General features: G+C 36.8%; 1 long non-coding RNA gene across 2 annotated transcripts; it reads left to right on the top strand.

Moving 5' to 3' along the window:
* The first annotated feature begins 20,579 nt into the window (after nt 1-20,579).
* LOC145065008 (uncharacterized) lies at nt 20,580-21,692 on the top strand. Of its 2 annotated transcripts, none has more exons than XR_013688195.1 (2): nt 20,580-20,776; nt 21,346-21,692. It is a non-coding gene; the product is annotated as an uncharacterized LOC145065008 (long non-coding RNA). The 2 variants fall into 2 exon arrangements; XR_013688196.1 differs by having other exon boundaries at nt 20,580-21,247.
* The last annotated feature ends 282 nt before the right edge of the window (nt 21,693-21,974 follow it).

The following is a 21,974-nucleotide window of genomic DNA, read 5'->3' as shown; positions in this document are numbered from 1 at the left end:
GGATTCTTGAGCTACTTCTTAGGAGTTATGATATATTGCTTAGGAATGGATAGCAACAAAGTTTTCATGTGCTTTTGAACTGTAAGGATATTTTTTCCGCAAAGTTTTAAAATAAAAGGAAAATTTTGATTTTATTTATTTTAAAAATATCCTTACAATGGCATTTGAGGAAAAATTGTTGCTTATAAGATTCCATTCATAGCAAGAGTGGAAATATGAAATTGATTCTTTCATTTGTGGTAATGTCTAAATTTACCAAATAAGGAAAGATTCCCATCACCCAAGTTTTAATTGGACCGGAACTTGGAATCATGCAAGTTGTATAGCATGATGAATGAGAACTTTCAAGTATTGGAAAATTAAGACTAATTACTTGTTCACATGGATGTGTGAGTCAAGTGAAGGACTAAGGGATCGAGTACACATTCTTGTGCACTGATTAAGTCCACCACAAAAGATTGATAAGACTATTCGTCATGATTTAATTAAGTTCAGTAAATATGGTTATACTTACAAGCATAAGTGTAATTCTGAGACATTGGAAAAGGTTCCAATGTATGGCAGAGCGAATAAGAAGAATCAAATTAGGCAGAAGGATAAAAGTCTCTCAAATCTGAAAAGATGGGAGAATACTTTAGTATCAGTTTTTGTGATCATCTTAATGATTAAGAAACCATATCAAAGTTAGTTCTCTAAGGAAATCTTAGTGTATTCTTATGACTAAGAAGAGGAACTTGAATTGTTGAAATGGTTAAATCAAGAAGATGAGTCATACTTCGTTCCAATACAAGTCTTAGAGTCATACTCCAAGATTGTAACTTGAGTGACATGTCTTAAAGAAGGTTTAAAAGACTTGTCAAATGTAAGTGTAAAAGTTTTCTACTCTTGTACATTTGAAATTGGTAAGTTGTGATGTTTTGGATAAAACAAAGACCAACTTAGGCCAATTGTGTGAAGTGTTTGTCTTGGTTAGAATCCACACTATCTATTGGATGTTTGAAAAGGGAGTCTTATAGGTCAGGAGGACAGTGGGAGTCTTAAAGGTCTTGAAAGTCTCAAGAACTAATCAAGAATAAAACCAGAAGTTCTTCACTAGAAACACGACTTGAGGTTTATAACCTATCGTGTTGACATATTTTGTGCCCATTCCAGTTAAAGTTGGCTTTGCATATGAGTTCTTAGAGTTCTCAATTTGTTGCACAACAACTTGGAAGCAATGGCAGGCCCTTGAGCTGTCAGGTGGCAAGAAGTTAAGATTGAGTTCAATCCATATGAGTTTGGATTTGTCATTATCCCTGTCTTGTGAATATGGTTTGACAATTCACATGGATAAGAACACATACACCAGTAAATCTAAGTGTCATAAGGTTTCTATCCGATTCATGAAAATGATGGTGAGGAAACACTTTCACTAAGTAGATTTTAGCTAGATAGCAATTGTGATATTTGCATTCTCAAAGTCGTTAGTGGAGCGTGTATGGTTTACCGGCACACTAACCTGGACTTGTGAGAAGTGGCAAAAAGGTCTAACCATTATGATTACGGCATCCCTCTTCATAATTGTTTAGACACACAAATGTGCTATCTAAGGGAAGGTGTATGATTTTGATAAAGTTTTATCAAAACAATCTAGTATCAGAAATCTGAACTTTGGTAAGAAAGTCAGCTGATTTCTGAGTACATGTCAAAGCTAGTGGGAGCATAAGTGTTATGCTAATAATCATCATGTTAGTGGGAGCATGATAATTATGATAAGTATTGCAAGTTAGCAATGTTAATTATAGAAAACAAAAGTTTCAATTTGGAAAGAGTTGTTTTGCTATAATTAAGGGAGAGGAAATTATACTTCATCTCAAATCTATAAGCTTAGATCGTGAGATTTTAATCATTTAGTCAAGGATATATATGAATTTCATGTTGGAATGGCTCAACATAAGGAAATCTTGTATATGAGTCCATTATTTGCGTTCTAAAATTCGATTATGATTACGGCATCCCTTTTCATAATCTGAATTATGAGAACTTGGCAAATTGAAATGGAAATGTTATAGCAAAAGACTGGTTTAGTCTTTATGTGAGACATCATGAATCGTGTCCCATATGCTTCGGATATAGGATCGATTACATGTGCTATATTCATCCTTTCTAAAATTTTCCAAATGCCTGGGGCATTAAGAAGGGAAAAGGTTTAGAACTAGATATAACTAAAAGGATTAAACAATTGTCGGGGACAATCTAAGGTTTACCAAAGATTGGGTGCTCAAGGACAGTTGGAAGTATAGTGATAATTCTGGAAGGACCATATTGACATAATCTGGAAGGAGGCAACTTATGTTCAGAAGTGATAGTCAAAATGGAATCTGGAAATGTTTCAAAGTTAGAATTTTCAATCTGTTTAAGATTAGGAAACTTAATGCAAGAAGGATGTTCCCAAGGAGATGATTTCCTTTGGAATGGTCTGTAATGGTTGTTGTCAAGTCCTTCTGACTTTGTGCATAATCATTACAAGAGGTTCAATGCATATAAGTTTAGAATCTAACATATTTCAGTAAATGGCATGAATTTGGAATTCTTGCATTTGCAGTAAGGATTTGGGAGTGTGAAAAGAGAATCATTGAAGTTATGTTCAATTGATCAATTTCAGAAAGTAAAGATCATAGACAAACATAGTATGCATACTTGGTGTATGGCATGACTAGTGTTTAGAAAACATAGTGTACATGATTGGAGCATGGGACAACTATTGTTTTAAATTCAAGAATAAAGTTGATAGCTGAAACAGTATACAATGAATAATGTGTAATCATATGGTGATAAATAAAAGGTGTTTTATTTATGTTCATAGGTTTTGATACCATATTGGATTCAATTATTATTGTGTTTCATTTTGCATGTTTTGACTTCCCGAATAAACTAGGTTATTCTTTCGGAATGACTAAGTTATTCAAACCATCCACAGTCGGTCATATGTTGGAAGTAGATATGAATTAAGACTGTCATGGGTTGGCTTGTAGAGGTCTAAGGTGTTGGACAAAGGGCTACAACACTCATGAGTGCTCATAAGTTCTGAGTATTGGATTCAACCCGCGTCATTGGAATCACTTCATGGATTTTATCACGAGTGATCATGAGACGATAATATCTTATATTCTTCAAACCTAGAGATATGAGTTGTTACTATGAGTTGATAGTACATTGATTGCACGAAAATGCATTTGGTAACTCAGTGCTATAAAACGTGTCTTTGTGTATGATTCAACAAATAGTAGAACAAGCCATATGAGTCGAAGTTTATCCATTCCTTTTACCTTCGGGATAAAAGCGATATCTGTGGGCCCCTCGATGATTTGATGATGACAAATGGAAGTGCTCGGCCGGGCCAGGACTGATTTGATTTGTTCAATTAGTCAGTCGTCATAAATCGGAAATCGGGAAACAACAAATGGATAGAGAGAATGATTATAATCCATGTCTCAGTCCATATGATATCTAGAATGGAGGAATACATGATCACTTATCTAATGGACAAGTCACTGACAAAGGTTAGAGTTCATCTACAAGGTCAGAGTTCGATAGAAGCTTTTGAGAGCTACAATTTCCAGTTGGTTCCTGAAGTCATACGCAATAATAGTTTTAGACTTATCCAAGTGGGAGACTGTTGGATTAATGTTTAAGTCCATAACTATAATTGGTAAGACTTGACCCGACCCGGCATGGTCCATTTGGGTTGCATGGCATCATGCATTTGGATAGACTATAATGAGAGAAATAAGACACTTATGGTTATTAATATATTATAAGCTCTAGTATATTAATAATAAGAATAATAAGATTATTTAATTAGTATTGATCAAGAATTAATCTAGGATTAATTAAGTGATCAAAAGAAGACTAATTAAATATATGGGTTGATTGTGTAAATCATCCATACTTGTATAGTGGGCTAATGCTCCATGGATAATCAAGTTGGGCTAAAACCCATAGGATGGTCCATGGATGCTCCATGGTGTATTTGAACCCATGGATCCAAGGAATGGAAAGTCATGACAATTAGGGTTTACCCTAATTGTAGCACTATATAAAGATCTTATTCTTGACAAAAATCGGTCACTAGAGTGAGAATAGAAAGGGCTAGCCGATTTCATGAAGTGTAGGATTCTCTCAAGTTATTCCAAGTGTATTTGGTGTTGTGTGAACCATTTGAGGTGTCACACTTGGGGCACTAGGCACTCAAGCTTCATGAAGACTTTCTACATCAAAGAGGTATGTATTCAATCTTGTTATATTCATTGTTTTGTATGCTAGATTAGGATAATACCTTGGATGTTCATATTTGCATGTATAATAGAGAAAACATAGATCCAAGGTATTTAGGGTTGCATGTACACTTAGGAGTGTTAGAATGCTCATAACCCAACACCTTTATGGTAGGTAAAACTCCAAGATCACCGATGAAGTTCTTCAACCATATTGCCTCTTTCGACGCCTTGCTCGCTACAATGTACTCTGTTTCACAAGTTGAATCAGCTACGGTTTCCTGCTTGGAACTTTTCCAAGTTACTGCTCCTCCATTCAGGGTAAATACCCAGCCCGACTGCGAACGGTAGTTGTCCCTGTCGGTCTGAAAGCTAGCGTCACTATACCCTTGCACCTTCAAGTCATCACTCCCTCCGAGGACTAAGAACCATTCCTTCGTCCTCTGAAGGTACTTGAGGATATTCTTGACCGCAATCTAATGGGCTCTGCCAGGGTTCCCTTGATATCTACTAACCATGCTCAAAGAAAAGGCTACATTAGGTCGAGTACAAGTTATAGCATACATGATTGAGCCAACTGCGGAAGCGTACAGTACTCGGCTCATTTCTGCTATTTCAGCTTCGGTACTCGGACTTTGAGTCTTACTCAACTTGGCATTACTTTGTATCGGTAATTCTCCCTTCTTCGAGCTTTCCATACTAAAACGTTTCAGTACTTTATCTAAGTAAGTGTTCTGACTAATTCCTATTAGTCTCTTACTTCGTTCTCTCACTATCCTTATTCCCAGAATATAGGAAGCCTCTCTGAGGTCCTTCATAGCGAAGCACTTCCCGAGCCAGGATTTAACCTCCTGCAGAGTCGGGACGTCGTTTCCTATGAGTAGTATGTCATCGACATACAGAATGAGGAAGCTTACTATACTCCCACTGGCTTTGACATATACACATGATTCATCTTCGCTTCGTACAAATCCAAACTCTTTGACTTTCTCATCGAAGCAAAGATTCCATCTGCGAGACGCTTGCTTAAGTCCATAAATGGACTTCTCAAGCTTACACACTCTATTTGGATGCTTCAGATCGACAAAACCCTCTGGCCGAGCCATGTAAACATCCTCAGCCAACTTCCCATTAAGGAAAGCGGTCTTGACATCCATTTGCCAAATCTCATAATCATGAAATGCGGCAATTGCTAGTATTACTCTAATAGATTTTATCTTCGCAACTGGTGAGAAAGTCTCATCATAGTCAACTCCGGGAGTTTGAGTAAAGCCCTTCACAACCAATCGCGCCTTATATGTGTGTACGTTTCCATCCACGTCGGTCTTCTTCTTGAAGATCCACTTGCACCCAACGGTCTTACGTCCAGGCACATTATCAACCAAATTCCAAACTTGGTTGTCATACATGGATTAGATCTCGTTGTCCATTGCCTCTTTCCATTTCGCAGACTCCGGGCCTGCCATGGCTTCCTTATAGCTATTAGGTTCATCTAAATTTATTAGTGTACTATAACTAATATACGTGTCCCCTTCGGTAGTAATATGAAAACCATACAATTGGGGTTGAACTCTAACTCTTTCAGAACGTCTAAGAGGTAATGACACGTCAATCGGTTCAACCGGAGTTTCCTCCTCGGGTTGAGTGCCAGCGGTAGAGGTTCCTTCATCAATCGACTCTTGAATCTCTTCAAGCTCGATTTGCCTCCCACTGTCTCCTTGGCTTATGAGTTCTCGCTCTCTGAAAACTCCTATCCTCGCAACAAAGACAACATTGTCTTTCGGTCTATAGAAGAGATATCCAAAGGATTTCTACGGGTAGCCGATGAAAATACATCGCTCACTACGAGGTTCGAGCTTGTCGTGAGTATCTCTTCTTATGAAAGCCTCACAACCCCAAACCTTGATATGTGCCAACGAGGGAGCTTTCCCTGTCCACATCTCGTGAGGTGTTTTGGCAACCTTCTTAGTAGGGACTCGGTTAAGGATATGGGCGGCAGTCTCTAAGGCATACCCCCAGAATGAGATAGGTAGTGAAGCACGACTCATCATAGAGCGGACCATGTCTAACAAGGTTCTATTACGCCTTTCTGCCACACCATTCAACTGCGGTGTCCTAGGTGGCGTCAATGGTGAAACTATTCCACACTCCTTGAGATAGTCGTGGAATTCAAGACTTAGGTACTCTCCTCCTCGATCGGATCGAAGCATCTTGATTTTCCTGCCCAATTGATTTTCCACTTCATTTTTGAACTCTTTGAACTTTTCAAACGTTTCTGACTTTTGCTTGATTAAGTAAATATACCCATATCTACTATAGTCATCGGTAAAAGTCACATAGAAGCGGTTCCCATCCTTTGTGGTTGATCTAAACGGTCCACATACATCGGTATGTATGAGGTCCAATAGAACCTCACCCCTTTCACATGTACTAGTGAAGGGTGACTTGGTCATCTTTCCAAGCAAACAACACTCGCATGTGTCATCTTCCCTAAGGTCAAATGACTCCAACACTCCATCCTTTTGGAGTTGGGCTATGCGCTTCTTGTTGACATGTCCAAGACGACAATGCCACAAGGATGCTTTATCCATACCATTGGAAAAATCCATGCATAAAACATCATTTCCTAGGTTATCTACAATCATAACAGTTTCATAAATTCCATTACATGGTATTGCTTCAAAATATAAGACACCGTTTAGATAAGCACAAATAGAACCATTCTCATTATTAAAAGAAAATCTAAATCCTTGTCTAAACAAACCATGAAATGAAATGATGTTACTTGCCATTTCTGGCGAATAGCAAAAATTGTTCAAATCTAAACATAAACCATTCCTAAGCACTAAAGAATACACTCCAATCTTGGTCACAGGCGACGATCTTCTGTTCCCCATGATTAGATTTATTCTTCCATGCTCCACATCCCTATTTCTTCTTAGTCCTTGCAATTCAAAACAAATGTGGTAACCACAACCGGTATCAAGGACCCAAGAAATAGCATGAGATGAATCATTAGATTTAATTGTGTATATACCTACGAAAGACGGCTTGATCTTTCCTTCCCTAATGGCATGCAGGTAGTATGGGCAGCTTCTCTTCCAATGCCCTATTTTGTGGCAGTGGTGGCACTCTGCCTCCTTCGGGTTAGGGTTAGGCTTAGCGGGATCAACTTTGGTCCCACTAGAAGAGGAACCATCTCGGGACTTTCCCTTGTGGTGGCTCTTAGACGGAGCCTTCCTCTTCTTTCCTCTTCCTTGCCCAATGGCCAAAACAGGAGCAGCGGGTGGATTGGGAGTGGGTGCAACAGACTTGTCCTTGAGGTTGCTTTCAGCAACCCTAAGGAGACCTTGGAGCTTACTTAGGGTGACCTCTTCTTTGTTCATGTGGTAGGTCATCCTAAATTGATTGTAACACGGAGGCAAAGAGTGAAGCACCATGTCGATCGCCAAGTCTTCCCCAAAGTCAACATTCAACTTGCGAAGACGATCGACATACCTTTGCATCTTTTGCAGGTGCATGGTTAGAGATTCTCCATGACCCATTTTGGCGGAGATCATGTTAGTGAAAATCTCGTAACACTCTTGCCTCGTGTTTTGGTGGTATCTCTCCAACAAGTCTTGGTGCATTTCGTACGGATACATGTCCTCATAGGAATTTTGGAATTCGGCGTTCATTGTGGCTATCATGATGCAATGAACCTTCGTTGCATCACGTTCATGAGTCTCAAAAGCAGTCATTTCAGCCGGAGTAGCGATTTCTGGGTTGATCTTCTCGAGCTTCTCATCGAGGACATACTCCTTGTCCTCGTAGCAAGCAATCGTGCGAATGTATCTTATCCATTCTCTAAAGTTCGTCCCATCGAAAGTCACCTTTTGGCAAAGGCTCATCAATGTGAACGAGCTAGCAGCAGCGTTGTTCGCGTTCGACATCTACAAATAGAAAGGACAAAGATAGATTAAAATTTGAATCCCTAATAATCACCCAATAAGAAAATTAGGGTTAGGATCCAACAACAATATTTACATATTAGAAAAGGGATGTCGTAATCTAACATGTAAACAATTTGAAGGTAAGTGAATGACGATTCACTTATTTCTCCACCATGAAAACATAACTTTTAGTTTTAAATGTATTGAGAATTCCTAGTTTTAGATGAGATTCATTGAAACTTTTCAATGGCATGTTTAAATCTCGATATGCCCCTCTCGTTTGTGACTAGGATACCGAGGATCACAAAGTGGGTGTGAATTACCATGCAAATTTACATGGTGTCTTCATTGTAACAATCAGCTATTCGATGTGCCAGTAAACCACACACGCTTCATCGACCTATAATAAACAATGAATCACCCTTTGCCACCTTTGCTTAGAACCAATTAGTGTGCTGGTAAACCACACACGCTCCACTAACTTCTTAGCAAGGGTGCAAAGTGTAATTTCATGGGATTGCATCAACTCACTTTTACTAAAGTAACTAGGATTGGGAATTTTAAAAAAATGTAGTTACTTTGTAATTCATATTATACTTTTAATGAGGAGATGAGGTTGCCCTATCCTACCCGTTCGGCTAACGACCCTCCACCGATCAAGCAAGCGGTGGGTGTGAGTGTACACCCATTAAGCGCCATTTTATAAGCAGCAACCTTATACCCACCTTATAAACCGACTTCGTGAATGAATCCTACTAACGGTAAGACTAGCATTTTAATTATACATACATATATATATATATATATATATATATATATATATATATATATATTAATCTTGTAATATTATATTAGTATAGGGTTGAATTTTAAACTTGTAAAATTCTAGGGTTTGGAATTTATATTGTCTAAATTAAACTTTTAATCACAAACATAAATTTCAAAACTTGAGGGCAAGTTTTAAACTTTTCAAAACATAGGGGATCAAATAACAAATAATATAAATTAACATTTAATCACATAATTATCCATATTTGATTTATTTAATAATTTCTTGCAAAACAATTTACCTATTTAATCAAAATAATTAATCAATTATCACATAAGGAAATAAATATTTTATTAATTGATAAATATCTTCAATTAGATCAAGAATATACTCATATATATCATAAAATCGGATTTATATTGATCTAATATGATAAAGGCAAGTATCTCAAAGATAAACAGCAAGGAATCCCGATATTTGCTTTTTCTGACGCTTGGACTCGCCGAGTACCACAATGGACTCGCCGAGTCGACCCTACTCGTCGAGTCCACTATGGGACTCGCCGAGTTCATCAGACAGAAACACAAAATTCGAATTTTGAAGGCATTAAACAAGCAACCAATGCATCAATTCAATAGAAACCAATCTAGGCTCTGATACCACTGATGGGTTTTAGCCATATGAACATTCCTATGTGCACATGCAAACCCTAATGCTTGGATCTAGGTTACTCTAATTGAACATGCATTGAATTCAAGGCTTCTAATGGCTAATAGAGTATAAAAACAATAAGAAATCAGAATTAGAAGATTACCTTGAATTACTTGTTTGATCTTCTTGTCCTTGGAGCTTTAGAGTCACAATTGTCACTCCTCTAATGGCTTACAAACACCAACTATCAAGAGGATGATTTAAGAGAGAGGAGAGGGGATCAAAATCGGCCAGGGTTTCTTCTAAACCATAGGTGCCGATTCCCTTGACCCTTAGGGTCTATTTATACTAGTGAGGCTCCTAGGGTTTCACCCTTAAACCCTAATTGGATAACTTAGGCTCTAAGAAATCCAACACCCTAACTGATAAGCTCTTGGACGAATTCTAAGCTTATCCTAAGCCCTAGAAATCGTCCACCCCTTATCCATAAGGGATTATAGCCCAAAGTACAACTATCAAACACTTGACAGTTTATGCCCATTTATTCAATTAATCTCTTTAAGTCACCAAATTAATTCTTAATTAATTTATGACTTATATTAATCAAATAATAATATTATTATTCCTTATATTATTCTCAATATATATTAATAATATTTCTTCTCTCATTATAAATCATCCTGTCAAGTTGCTATGGTGAAGGCAACCCAAAAGGACCATGCACAACCGGGTTAAATACTTGCCTAATATAGTTGCAGCCTTAGACACTATTCCAATAAATATGAAGTGACATTACACTAAGAGATTAAAGAGATGTAGATCACTAGTGTAAATAAATGTAAGTTCCGTTTATGGTTATGTTCCTGTATTAACGATGACATCCCAAACGTTTTAAAATGAATAAAATACGTTTCTTCGAAAATGTTTTGAAAACGTATTTATCGTATTTTTCTGGGAACAAATTCCGCAACATTTTTATGAAAAGAGGTACTCTGATTTTTATAAAGCATAAACAAAATCGGTCTTTTCTGGCCATGAAAATGGGGATGTCACACCTATGCTCCAGCTATGTTGAATGTGTTTAACCCTAATCAGACACTTTGTGAGCGGAGCTGCAGGATTCTATTAAGATGATACCCTATTCACTACGAGGTGACATTCATCCACTCTATGTCTAATGAAATCGTATTTTCTATCAATATGTCTTGATCTTCCATGATCTATTGGTTCCTTTGTCAAGGCAACCGCTCCTTCATTATCACAGAAAATTTCCATTGGCTCTTTGAGTGTTGGCATAACTCCAAGATCTCCGATGAAGTTCTTCAACCAAATTGCTTCCTTCAATGCTTCACTAGCTGTTATGTACTCTGATTCAGATAGAATCAACCACCGTTTCTTGCTTGGAACTTTTCTAAGTAATTGCTCCTACATTTAAGGTAAACACCCAACCATATTGAAAACATAAGTTTTCTTTGTCTGTTTGAAAGTTGGTGTCACTATACCCAGTTATTCTCAATGTATCACTACTACCAAGTACTAGGACCCAGTCCTTAGTCCTTCGCAGATACTTGAGAATATTCTTAACTGTTATCCAATGAGCTTTACCTGGATTTCCCTAATAACGACTAACCATGCTTAAAGAAAAGGACACATCAGGGTGAGTACATGTCATAGCATACATGATAGATCCAACTACGGAAGCGTATGAAACTCTACTCATTTTTGCTATGTCTGCATCGGTACTCGGACTCTGAATCTTACTCGATTTGGAATTACTCTGGATAGTGAGTTCTACTTTCTTGGAATTTTCCATACTAAAACGTTTTAGCACATTTTCCAAGTATGTATTTCGACTAAGTTCAATTAGTCTCTTACTCCTTTCTCTTAGAATTCTTATCCCCATAATATAAGCAGCCTCTCCTAGATCCTTCATAGCGAAACACTTTCCAAGCCAAGACTTAACCTCTTGCAAAGTTGGAATGTCGTTTCCTATAAGAAGTATGTCATCAACATACAATACAAGTAAGGTTACTATACTCCCACTAGCTTTGACATATACGCAAGACTTATATTCACTTCTAGAGAAGTCAAACTATTTAACATTCTCATCGAAACAAAGATTCCATCTGCGAGAAGCTTGTTTCAATCCATAGATGGATTTCTAAAGCTTACACACTCTATTAGGAAACTTTGCATCAACAGAACCCCCTGGCTAACTCATGTAAACATCCTCAGCCAACTTCCCATTATGGAAAACGATTTTGACATCCATCTGCAAAGTTTCATATTCATAAAAGGCAACTATGGCTAGCATTATCCTAATAGATTTTATCTTAGCCACTGGTGAGAGGGTCTCATCATAGTCAATCCATGGGGTATGAGTAAAGCCCTTTGCAACCATTCGTGCTTTGAATGTGTATACATTACCATCCATGTTGGTCTTCTTCTTAAAGATCTATTTGCATCTATCTTCTGACCAGGTCATTGATCAACCAAATTATAAAATTGGTTTTCATACATGGACTGGATCTCGCTGTCCATTGTTTTTTTTTTCATTTGGCTGCCTCAGGTCCTACAATTGCTTCCTTGTAGTTAGCCGGTTCATCCAAATTTACCAATATACTATCACTGATAAACGTATCACCATCTGTAGTAATATGGAAAACATAGAACTCGGGTGGCATGCTAACTCTACTGGAACACCTAAGAGGTAATGAATTGCCAACTGGTTCACTGGAATCTCTTCCTCTGGTTGAGCATTAGCGTCTTCAGAGATTTCTTCATCGTTTGACTCTTGAATCTCTCCAAGGTCAATGGTACTCCCATTGTCCTCTTTGGATATGATCTCTCTCTCGCGAAAGACTCATCTTCATGATACAAAGACCACGTTCTCACTAGGTCTATAGAATAAATATCCAAAGGACTTCTGTGGGTAGCCGATGAAAATACATCTCTCATTACGAGGTTCAAGCTTGTTGTGAGACTCTCATTTATGTTTTCACGATTGAACCTATAACTAAGAACATAAAAATAAGAACCCTACAAATCCTAGGTAGTTTTTGAAAAAACACAAGAAAGGGTTTAAGATTACATACCTTATGGTTATTATAGTAAATAACAATTATCCTTGACTTGTAGAACCTTTGGAAGCACTCACCACAAATGTCGTGCCTCTATTGGTTTACACCCAAGCTAGCAAGAAGGATATTATGGAGAGATGATAGGGAAGGATTAGAATTTCGGCAATCCTTTTGAATGGAATGGCAGCCAAAAATACAATGGCTAAGGTCCTTTATATAGTGGTACAAGGAAACTCTAGATAAGCCTAATTTGAATTAAATAATATTAATTCAAATTTGGTAATTATCTACTTCCATATTATCCACATGGGATATTCCAAAAACCCTAGAATATCCCTCCTAAAACCGTCCACCCTATGTGTGGAAGGTTCTGGAGCCTTTTGTTCAACTACTGAACAATTGCACTTTAGACCCTGCACTTTTAATTAATTCTTTTAATCCCAAAATTAATTCCAGTTAATTTCTGATTAATTATTAATTAAATATTACTATTTCTAATTAATCTATTATTCTCATAATATATTAATAAATTATTTATTTCAATTTATTAATCAAATAATAAATCAACCTCTCTCTTTAAAATCATCATGTCTAATTGCTAGGTTTGAGGGCAACCCAAAAGGACTATGTTACCATCAATTCATGTTTATACCAATTATAGTTATGGGCTTAGACACCCAATACAAAAGAGAGATGAAAGATGATATAGATGATGAGAGATGAAATATGAAATAGATGAGGAGAGGCCTTGACTTTAATGATGACATCATCTAGTGAAGTATAGATGACAACCACAAACTATTCTACACAGTTCAATGGAACGCTGACAGACTTGCATCCTGTAGGTGTTTGTGAACCATGTGTTCATCATATGTATTCTAAAAGCCCATTGACATGTATTGTGGGTGGACACCCTAAAATAGTATTGTCAATAAAGAAGATAAACCTTGGCAGCTATGGACTTAATGCCTATTAGATAAACATTGGCAGCTATGGACTTAGTGTGTAATAGATAACACTGACAGTTATGGACTTAGTTCCTATTAGATAAATCCTGGCAGTGATGAACTTAGTGCCTATTCCTTATGAATAAATGTAGAAGAATACCTATTGACAAGTATCATGGTGGAATTCGGGAACTAGTACTGTCAGTATAGATGATTCTTAGGGTAGATCCTTAATAATAAAGAAGATAATGGGGATGAGAAATTGGGTTAATTTTTTGATGCTTAAACATATTAATTATATAAATATGGGTTGAAACCCTATGTACTCACCAAGTTTCCCAATCTGACCATTGTATCACAGGTAGCGATATGAAAGATACATTATGTTGAGAGATTCGAGGATTATTAGGCCACGAGTTTAATTACTATAAGGGTTGCAATATTTCATTTTGCTTATGTTTATGTATTGATGATGACATCCCAATGTTTTAATATAAATAAAATACATTTCTTCGGAAATGTTTTGATAATAACATTATCATGTGTTTGGGAACAAATTCTGCAATATTATTCTTCAAAAAAGATATTTTGATTTTTAAATAAGTATAAATAAATCGGTATTTTATGGTCTTGAAATTAGGGATGTCGCCTAAATCGAGTTAAGGATCAAGAGAGACAGATTGTAATCAATTTAGGTTTTGAGTTATATTCCTATTAATAAAAGAGTGGTTTGGTTAAATATTGTTTGCATTCTCGTTTCCAAAACTTCAATTGGTATAATAGCTTGAGTGTTGAAAGCTTTGAGATTGAATAGGTACATGTTGATGAGCCAGTCAACATGTCGGATGCAGAGGGAGATGGAGGAGATGCTCCAGTGAGGGTGAAGGAAGTAGGATCAACTGTTAGTTTATGTCCATGCTCAATTCAAGAAACTACATCGTGTGGGTGTTGGGAACGAAGGTTGTATTACGAATTTACAAAGCATGGACCATGATCAATCCAGGAATAGAGGAGAATGAAGAAAAGGATTACCTGACGATATGGGTGATTTATCTGGCGATTCCAGACACCCTTATAATGCAGATTGGTGATGTTGAATCCTCTAAATCTCTCTACGATGCAATTAAGTCTCATCATGTTGGGGCTGATCGGGTCAAGGAAGCGAGACTACAAACCTTTATGGTAGAATAGAAGATGTTTGAGTCGGAGTCAATTGGCACTTTTACTAGGAAATTATCTGGAGTCACATCCAAGGCAACATCACTGGGGGAATCAATCGATGAACCAAAAATGGTGAAGAAAATTTTGAAATCCCTACCGAGAACAAAGTTCATACACATTGTCGCCTCCCTTGAGTATGTATTAGATCCGAAGACGGTGGGCTTCGAGGATGTCTTCGGAAGGTTAAAGGCATATGAAGAGAGGATTAGGGAGGAGGACGCCGGTGAGAATGATCAATCGAAGGTGTTGTTTGTGAAGAAGTCGTCTGGTTTACATGGTGGATCAAAAGGAAAGGGGTGACAAAAGGGTTTAATGGGGAAAGCGGGTCTAAATAATTGAACCGCACTTCGCATGGTTGTAAGCCCAATCCCAATTCTTACCAGCCCAATTCCAATTCCAATGTTGACCGAAAAAATAAAAATAAGAAGTACCGGTCCAAAGTTATTTGTTATCGGGGTGATAAACCGGGCCACTTCGCATATCAATTTCCGGACCGAATCCAAAAATTGCAAGAAAGTAATTTTACCGAAAGTGACGGTAATGATGTGGACGTATTTTTACACGTGACCATGTTCTTAAATGAAAAAAGGTGATATTGTCCCTATACAACTCACAAGATAATGATGTGTGGTATTTAGATAACGAGGCAAGTAATCATATGTTGGGAAACCAATCGTTTTTCTACGAATTTGATGAAGGCATAATCGGGAGGGTTGAATTTGGAGATAATTCGTGTGTAAAAATCAAAGGAAAATGTGATATACTTTTCCAAGGGAAGAAGTGTCAACAAAGGTTGATGACGGAGATTTACTACATACTAGATCTCAAGAACAATATCACTAGCCTCGGTCAAGCAACAAAAGTCGGGAGTGACATCTGGATGATATATAACTACCTCACCATGCACGATGATGACAATTGTTTACTCATGAAGGTATAAAAAACTTCAAATCGCCTTTATAAAATAAATGTGTCTTCATTCGAAACTAAGTGAAGATACGTGGCGATGGCTTGCGAGACTTGGACATATAAATTTCGAGTCAATAAAAAAGATGTCCAAGAAAGGTCTAGTCAAAGGGTTACCCCAATTTGATCATGAAAATCAATTGTGTAAATCTTTCTTGGTGGGAAAGCAAACAAGAAAGTCATTCCCGACTATGATGACATACAAAGCAAAATGACCATTGGAACTTGTCCATGGTGATCTATGCGCTCCGATCACACACGACTACCAAAGGTCAAAACCGGTATATTTTCACTCTAAGTGATGACTTTTCATGATATATGTGGATTCATCTAATGAAAGAAAAGAGTGGGGCGTTTACACACTTCAAAAAGTTTAAAGCTTTGGTGGAGAATGAAATTGGAAACTATTTGACATTTTTTAGAAGTGATCGAGGAGGTGAGTTTACATCTCTCGAGTTCAACATTTTTTGTGATCAAAACGGAGTCAAACGACACCTTACCGCCCCATATTCACCACAACAAAAAGAAATTGTGGAACGAAGAAACCAAACACTTATGGACATGATACGAAGCATAATGAACGCAATGCATGTTCCAAACTATCTATGGGGAGAAGCGGTAAATCACTATACAAATCTAATTAATCGCGTTTACACACTAGTCCTTGGTGGTACAACTCCATACGAAAAGTTGTATAAAAGAAAACCTAATTTCGAAAATGTTCGTATATTTAGGTGTCTAACACATGCAAAAGTTGAACCGGTAAATCTCAAAAAGTTGGGTGCAAGATCAAGACCACTAGTACACCTTGGTCCCGAACCGGGCACAAAAGCCTGTTGGCTATATAACCCGACAACACAAAAAGTAATCGTGAGTCGAGACGTTATTTTTGATGAAACCAAAGGGTGGGATTAACATAAAGAAGCAAGAACCAACAATGAAGAATCGAGCTCATTCATAATACCATGGGACTACTCGGAAGATGAGGTGAACAGCAACCAAGGAAACAATGTAAAAAGTGATCCAATTGAACCAATTGAATCGGATCACGAGTTCGAAGACGAAGCTAATATACAAGAAAATGAACAGCCTAGTCTGGTTAACAATAACGTGAACAATGTTCAGAACTAAAGGCCTACGAGACCAAGGGTGCGTCTTGCAAGACTATGAGCTTGATCTTGATAATCTTGAAGAACTTCTCCTAGCAACCAATGACGATCCCGTATCGGTTGAAGAGGTGAAGAAAGAATCAGAGTGGGCCAAATCATGAATATGGAAATCAATTTGATAAACAAGAATAATACTTGGACCCTAGTAGAGAAGCCTCTGGGGGTGAAGCCAACCGGACTCAAATGGGTGTTCAAATTGAAAAAAATGCAGACGACAACATTAATAAAAACAAGACAAGGTTGGTTGCTAAAGGTTATGTGCAACAACCCGATATTGATTTTCAAGAAGTATTCACTACAGTAGCTCGAATTGAAACCATTTGTTTTCTTATAGCCTTAGTCGCTACTAATGGATGGGAGCTTCATTAGTTAGATGTTAAAACGGTGTTCTTGCATGGAGAATTTAAAGAAATGGTTTACGTGTCACAACCAAAAGTTTACATAAAGAAAGGCAACGATCATAAGGTGTATCGCCTTACAAAAGCATTATATGGTCTAAGACAAGCACTAGAGCATGGAACACAAAGCTTGATGGAATTTTGAAGAGTATGAAATTGCAAAAGTGGATGAAAGAATAAATGGTGTACTAAAGAAATGAAGAAACCAACATGTTGATTTTAGTGATTTATGTCGATGACTTATTTGTCACAGGTACAAGTTTGAGCATGATTAAAAGATTCAAGATGGAGATGTCAAATAATTTCCAAATGTCGGATCTTGGAAGATTAACTTACTACCTTGGCATTGAAGTTAAACAGGAAGATTGGATTACTATAAATCAAGAAGCGTATGTTCAACACATTCTAAAAGAAGTCGGTTTACATGATTGCAATCCGACCCACATTCCAATGGAACTAGGAAATAAATTGTCAAAGGTCGAAGATGAACCGAAAATTGACCCAACAAAATATCGGAAGGTGGTAGGATGCCTTAGATATCTCTTGCAAACAGGACCCGATATGGCATACACGGTTGGAGTTATTAGCCGATACATGCAAAGTCCAAGAGAATCACATGGTGCTGCAATCAAACACATCCTAAGGTACTTACAAGGAACAACGGGACACAGAATCAAGTATGAGATGATGGACAAAAATGATTCATAGGTTATAGTGATATTAGTCATAATATTGACCCGGATGACGGAAAAAGCACAAACGGTCATATATTCTACTATGGGACATCCCCGATAAGATGGGGTTCGCAAAATTAAGATATTGTTGCTTTATCATCTTACGAGGCGGAGTTCATGGCAGCCACCACAACTACATGTCAAGCAATATGGCTTCAAAATTTGTTAGGAGAAATCATCAACAAAGCTGAATAGAAGGTGGTTCTAAGAGTTGATAACAAGTCGGCTATCGAACTAATGAAGAATCCTGATTTTCATGGAAGGAGTAAACACATCAAACCAAGGTTTCACTTTATTGGTAATTGTGTTGAGAACAAACAAGTTGAGGTGGAGTACATTCTCGGTGAAGAACAAAAGGTTCCACTAACCAAGATTCCCTTGGTCCCCTCCATGACTTACATGATTTGAAATTGACCAATCACCTTCAAGCTTTAAATATGGATAGTCCATGCCCAAAATAAGAATCCATGACCCATCTTCAAAAGCCCACTCCATCCAAATCTTCAAGTTTTTAAGCCCAAATCTCCTTTGATGGATCCATAAAGCCCAATAATGCATCGAGAAGCCCACCAAGCCCAACGTCAGTCAAACCGCAACCGCAATGTGCTCCAAAATCCTGCAAAATATCTCATGCAAAATAGAAAGTATCCGACACGATCCATGATAAAGAAAATAAAGAATATACAATGCAAAACTAATAAAAAACTAAAAATACTAAAATAAACTAATAAAAATAAGGAAATGAAATAAGTTATAACTAAACCACTAGCACGAACAAAGTTAAAGGAGATGAAGAGCTTGATCGGGATCATAGACGTTTTTAAGGCAACTTAGAGGTTCATGGGTGATTGTTAGAATCCTATGTCGGTGAGGATCTTAGAGGCCAAGCAATCGAGTTTATGGCAAGTCGGTCATTGTTTCCTAGTCTAATTATACAAGTCAGTATGTTAGGCTCTATAAATAGAATATCTAAATCGAGTTAAGGATTAAGAGAGACAGATTGTAATCAATTTAGGTTTTGAGTTACTTTCCTATTAATCAAAGAGCAGTTTGGTTAAATATTGTTTGCATTCTCGTTTCCTGAACTTGACATTGGCCGAAAACTTAAACATGGGAAATATAAATCAATGACCCCATGGCGGTCTAAATCTTGATGAGTTAATACTTGGGTGGCCTTCCATCTCGCAATTACTTGTTTCATTGATGACTATACATCCGAACAAAGCATGCTACAAATGTGATGGTGGGAGTGACGGCTAGGGTTCTTGAGAGAGAATAAATGAATTTTTTGAGAAAGCGTGTGAAAAAGTGTTTGAAGAGATGGTGGAAAATAGGGAATACGGGAAGAAAAAGTCTTTGAAGAGATGGTGGAGAAGAGGGAATATGGGAAGAAGCAGGTCAAGGAATAGTGCAAGAATATTGTTCGTAAGATTTGACTGTGGTGAAGAGGGAATACGAGAATAAGCATGTCAAGGAATATTGCAAAAAATATTGTTCCTAAGATTTGACCTTAGTAAGAGTGTCTAACATTTTGTCAAATATTATATTGTATAACTGTTATATACCTATTTATGTCTAAATTATAATGAGAAGTCAAAAAAGACGAGAACTTTGAGATCTTTTTTTTCTTATAGAGTAATATTTTTTTTAAAAAGACAATGTACTCTAATCCATATGTTTTGATGATTCGAAAGAAAAGAAAATGGTGTACATATGCATATGTGTAGATCGACACATCTATGTATATGCACATATATGAACAATAAAATAGTCATTTTAATTTTTTTTTCCACAATTCGTCTAGACTGATGGAATAAGCACAACGGTGATTTATATTGAAAATATTAGAGTAAATTACACGAATGGTCCCTATGGTTTGCGATGATTTGTGCGCTTGGTCTCTAACTTATTTTTTTAACTCGGAAAGTCCTTACTGTTTGTTTTTGTTACGCGCTTGGTTTATACTGTTTGTTTTTGTTACGCGATTGGTCCATGTCTTACCTAAAAAGACTATTATTTAAATAGAAAAAACTATGGGATAGGTAAGGTAAGGTGAGGGGGTAGGTGTTGGGGTGTGTATATTTAAACATTTTAAAAAATCAAGGGAAAAATAATTTTTTTAGGTAAGACAGGGTTCAAACGTGTAACAAAAACAAACAGTAGGGACCTTCCGAGTTAAAAAAAATAAGTTAGGGACCGAACGCGTAAATTACCCGAAACCATAGGGACCATTCGTGTAATTTACTCAAAATATTATTTGCAAAAAGAAATCCTGTTTAACTTAAATGAAGTACTAAGGGGCTTTTTGGTAGCCTTTTAATTGAATAATTAAGAGGCAACCTCTTAAAAATTCAGATTTAGAACGTTTGGTTGTATCTTTTTTTTTTTTTTTTTGCCTCTTAATCTTAAAATACCTGTTATTTTTTCAGATGTAAAGTCGTATCCGGAAAAAAAAATGAAAAAAAAAAAACCACACGCGCGTTCCTATTTTTCCCAAAACATCTTCCTCCTCTCTTTTCTATTTCACGACACGGCTTCCCCTCCAAGCCATCTCCGAAGACCTGTAACCCTATTGCTCTAGCACCGCTCGATTACCGTCTCCACCAACACTTGCGCCTCCTTCCAGCCCCGTCAAACTCATCGACAACATCAGGTAATTTCTGAAATCTACTTCTGAACTTGATTTTGTTGGCTTTCCACGGACATCCCGTCAAACTCAACCAGCGACACCACCTCCACCACCCCTGCCAACTTCCTCTGTCTCTCCGACTGATGCTTCAACACCTTCTAGTAGGCATTCATTTACTCCATGTGTTTGCGTTTGTGGTCAATTGTGCAATATTCAAATTTGATTTGTGGTAATTTTGTTCGCAATTAGATTATAGAGAAATCAAAACAACAATCTTGGATATTTTGCATAAGATTTCAGATTGTTAGGCGTTAGAAACCAAAATTGTTGTTATTGATTTTGTGGAGATTATATGTAATAATTAGGGGGTGAGTAATTTTCTTTGTTTAAGACTTGATTCATCAATGGCCAAAGAGTGACCAGATACTAAATTCCATCAGTAGTATGGTTTTATAATTGATTGTTAACATGATGAAGAAATCGGGATATAATTAGGTAACTTTGTTTAGCCTCTCTTGTTACCCTAAATTATTTTGGTTGGTTAGATTGGAAGATTAATGGATTCATTTTTTGATAGTCTTATGAAATTGCAGATCCCAGTTCACATTTTCCATTAAGTAGTGGGGTAGAAATTGTTTCAAGGTTTCCACTTGATCATGAAGTTAACTCAAAGATTTATCTGTGGAGAGGAAGCTGTGGAATATGGAGATTGGAGATGGCTGAACAATCGTTGGGTTCTGAAACATAAAGACATATTGAAAACAAATCTCAAACTGAAGAATACCCCATCTTCAATTAACAGAATTTTGACATTCAATGTCAAATATGTTGTTTTTTAACTTTGAAATTCTTTGGATATATAAAAATGATATTATTCTTTTTAAAATTTATGTCAAAGATATCATTACAAGTTATTAATTAAAAATTAGATTTATGCTAATATGAATTTTGTATGGTATTTATAGTTTTTTATAATTATTCTGCAAATATAATACATAAGGGTAAAACAGTAATTTTGATAATTCAACATATCAATTCAGAGGTTCCAACCAAACAGTCTGTTCATAATTCAGATCTTAAAGTTTCAGACCCTCTTAGAAATTCGGACCTCTTAAAAATTCAGATCTTAAAAATTCAGATCCTGTCAAACAGCCCTTAGTGTTTTTTAAGTTTTCATTTGATACTAGATTATGACCCGCGTTAAACGCGGGGAATACGTAAA

Source organism: Lactuca serriola, chromosome 7 (genome assembly GCF_051521515.1).
Source record: "Lactuca serriola cultivar US96UC23 chromosome 7, Lser_US96UC23_V15, whole genome shotgun sequence".
NCBI lineage: Eukaryota > Viridiplantae > Streptophyta > Magnoliopsida > Asterales > Asteraceae > Lactuca > Lactuca serriola.
Note: the sequence above shows the minus strand (reverse complement) of the source record. Positions and strands in the feature narration are given on the sequence as shown.